This window comes from Tarenaya hassleriana, unplaced genomic scaffold (assembly GCF_000463585.1).
Source record: "Tarenaya hassleriana unplaced genomic scaffold, ASM46358v1 Cleome16, whole genome shotgun sequence".
NCBI lineage: Eukaryota > Viridiplantae > Streptophyta > Magnoliopsida > Brassicales > Cleomaceae > Tarenaya > Tarenaya hassleriana.
The window spans coordinates 1,915,961-1,919,985 of record NW_010965019.1 but is presented as its reverse complement, the minus strand read 5'-3'; positions in this window follow the sequence as shown (position 1 = coordinate 1,919,985).

Here is a 4,025-nt window from a genome sequence, read left to right as displayed (position 1 = left end):
TATTGTAGTTATGTGTATATGTATTTTATTAATTATAAATAATTTTATTTTTAATATATATATATGTATATATATATCTATGAATTTATATGTATATATTAATTTAAATACATGTAGATGAATATTTGAATATTTAATAATATTTTTGAATGATGAGTCAACAGTTTTTTGCTGAGTCAACAGTTTTTTTTGCTTAGTCAACAGTTTTTTGCTGAGTCAGCAGTTGCGTTTGTTTGATTTAGAAAACATTTAAAAGTCTGGGTATTTATGTGGGAGTTTTGAAAAATTCAGGTATTTATATGACAATTTTATAGTTCGGGTATTTATTTGGGATTTTTGTAAAAGTTCGGGAATTTTTATGTGATTATCCCTATTAATGTTTATTTGATAAATAAAAAGTTTAGTGTTTTTTTTTGTCAAAATTGAAAAGTTGAGTTTTTTTTTTGGATTTGTCTTTTATTTGAATGCTAAATTTTGAAAAGACGATTATGTATGTAATGAAATTATGTATCTAATGAACTTTTGAAGGTTATGTTTGGATAAAACAATTATGAATGAAATGAATAATTGGAAGTTATGTATGAACTTATGAGTAAGTAGATGAAACATTTTTCGAAAAACATGTATTACAAAATATTTAAGTCTTACATATCCGGTTGGCCGCGAGATGTCGAGGGTCCTGAACCTGCCTTGTAGCTTGAAATGGACGACCGGTATGCAGAGCTATGAAGTTGGTTGGTCCAATGGGAAATTGGTTGGGCCGACTCATTTCGAGAGTCAAATGTCGATGCCAATGGCAAATACCAGTCGTTTGAGAAGTCAGGTTGGATTAAATTGTGATTCCAATACATACAGTTGGCCATATTAGTAAGTAAGTTTATGTCTTAGACTGAATTGGAACTTGAGGTTGTTTGTGATGGTTGTAGTCGTTGTTGAGCTTGATGATGTGGTATTGGTTATTGTTGAGGTTGTTGTGGTTGAGGGTGTTTTCTTGGTCAGCCACGCTCTTTCGTTTGTCGTGGCATCTGTAATGGCTCGTTGTGTTCGGTTTGTTTACATCGGCTGCCCTCCCATGTCTCGACATCTTTTGAGGGATTGACATTCCCATCTATCATTATGTGTCAAGAGATCACAAAAATCAATAGGTTAATGAATCCAAATAGCATTGTTTTGTTGCCAATAGTTGTATAAATGATATATGATATAGATATTTCACGGTTCCATTTGGCTTGCTTTCATTTATTTTTGTTTTCTGCAATAAAACATTTCTATTTATTTTTATTTTGAATCTTAATTTAGTTAAAATCATGTTTAAATTTGACTTCACCATCAACTGCGATTCACCGAGAACTGCGAATTCAAAAGATAAATTCCATAGATGGATCTAAAGAGGGTAAAGCAATGACTAGCTTTACCAGCACTAGGGGTGGCCATTTCGGTTATTAACCGAATAATCGAACCGAACCGAACCGAATAAGAGCGGAGCGGTTATTTACTTAATAACCAAGCGGTTGAGGAAGTTAAATAACCGTTCGTATTCGGTTCGGTTCGGTTAATAACCGAATAACCGTGGTTAATCGAACGGTTATTAGGGTTTTTATAATATTTTAATTTTTACCTTATTATTATTAGTGTTATTTTTTTGTAGTTTATTTGTATCTTATGTGTTTCACTTAATAAACCATATAATTTAATATTTTTAACTTTTAATCTAATTATTGAAGTTTTTGTAGATTTTTTTGTAACTTTTTTGGAGGATTAATTATTTTATGGATTTATTTGGATAGATATTTTGAAGTTTGTATAGGATTAATATTCTTTTTTTAAATATATCATAATCGAACCGAACCGATCTAAAACCGAACCGATCTAAAACCGAACCGAATAAACCGAAAAATTTAACCGTTTGGTTATAATTTTATTATGCAAAAACCGAACCGAACCGAATCGAACCGAATAAATCTATATAACCGTTTGGGTATGATTTTTTTTATAAACGAAATAACCGAACCTGAAATAACCGAACCGAAACCCGAAATGGCCACCCCTAACCAGCACGCACAAGTACGGTCTCGATCCAGCCTCCGAGGCTGAGACAGAACACTAATAAGAGTTCGGGAACATGTCACATATGTTGGGAGTAACGTCCTATAAGACACAGCTGAGAAACTGCCAAGGTTGCAGAGGAGGAAAGAAGAAACATCATGCAGCAAATTAGAAGACCTGAAAGCAGACCACATAGGGGAATGCAGCTGAATCAGGTCACCAATGGCTTTCATCCTCATATGCAATTCAAGATCCTCACGAAACCAGACATTGTAGCTCAAAATCTTCAATCCGCCAGAAGGTATTCCTGAATATACGGAAAGAGAAAAGGGTTTCTTTTGATTCACACAACAAAATCAGGATCCTTCAAAATTCGCATAATCCAACAACAGAAAATGGCATCTACGCAAAAAGGGTTGACGTGTTTAAGACATGAAACCCTAGAAACTCCAAAAGCATCGACCTCAGGAGGGGCATTTACAAAAATGACTTTAAATGTCATTTTGACTTCAAGGGTGACCTTGAAATTTTGATAATTCCAATTTTGTCCTTCAATATAATAATTATATTTTATTGTTATTTTATTCAGGAGACTTTATTTCGTTTTCGAAAAAACTTAATATTTCTTTTATTCGGTTTAGCGTTTCTTCTAAAAATGGGAGCCAATGTCCATTATAATTATCTTTCGATGAATGTTTTCTAAAATATTTAATTTTTATTTCTTTTATTGTAATTAATTTATTTAATTCTGTAATTATATTGTTAATTTGTTCTTTTTCTATTGTATTTTGTATGCATCTTAGTTTACTATATGTTTCTAAATGTTGTACTGGTGCGTTTAATAATTCGATATTTTTCTTGTATATTTTTTCCATTTTATTCGTCAGAATTTATAATATCTCGTTTAATCTCTCTTACTGCGTTAAATATTGCACTAATCATTCTTATTTTTCGATTTTCCTTATTAAGTTCATTTCGTTCAATTGTTCCATAAGTTCGTTCTCTGAATATACTTTCTATAGTTTCAACTAATAATTGTTCAAGATGATCTAGACATGGTAAACTTTCAAGATTTAATAAGGATAGTTTTTCGATAAAGTCTTCGTTAAAATTCATTTTGTAAGATTATTGATTTGTGATATTGTTTTTCGTAATTTAGAGTAATCTTCCTGGTTTTCGTCTGATTGTTCAGTGTTGAATAATAGAGATGGTGATTCTTGTATACTTAATCTTGGGTTAAGTCGTAACAACGATTTTCGTCCTGGTTCTATTGCAGTTAATGGTCTTTTTAGATAAATTACTGGTTTAAATAAATCATCTATTTCTATAATCTCTTTGTTTCTAAAATTTAAACTGTGATGACTATTGGTTAATGCGTAGTTAATCTGATAGGTTATAGAAAAAGGGTGATTTCCTTTTTCCATGAAATCTGTTCTATCTAGTTTGTATTGGATAACTATTGAATTATCCAAGTCTTTATCTTTCAATGATAATCCGAGTTGTATATTAATGTTAAATTTAATTTTTCCAGAAGAAAGATTTCCTTTTCCTTCGGCTATAATACTTTCTTTATAATTGGTTAATCTGTCATCTCTAATTTGAAAGGTAATCGGGGAATCGATACCTTCTTTGAATGTTGATTTTATAATTATTTGAATAGTACTACAGTGTATGTAGGCTATTTGTTTTCTTTGTTTTTCGGGACAATTTCTGAGTCGTTCTAAGATTTGTTCTTTGTTAATAATTGGTAGAATGAGTTCTCCTGTAGTTTGTTCAATTGGTACTGGTGTTTCTCCAACCATTATTCCGAACTTTATTATGTTTGTTCTCGATAATTGTTTCTTTATTTTTCCTAGTATAGTCTGTTCGAAGTTTTCATCTTTTTGGAGATCAAAACTTATTTTTCGTATTTTGTTTATATCTATAATTCCATCAAAGAAATATTCTTCATCTGATTGTATAAAATTATCGAATGCAGA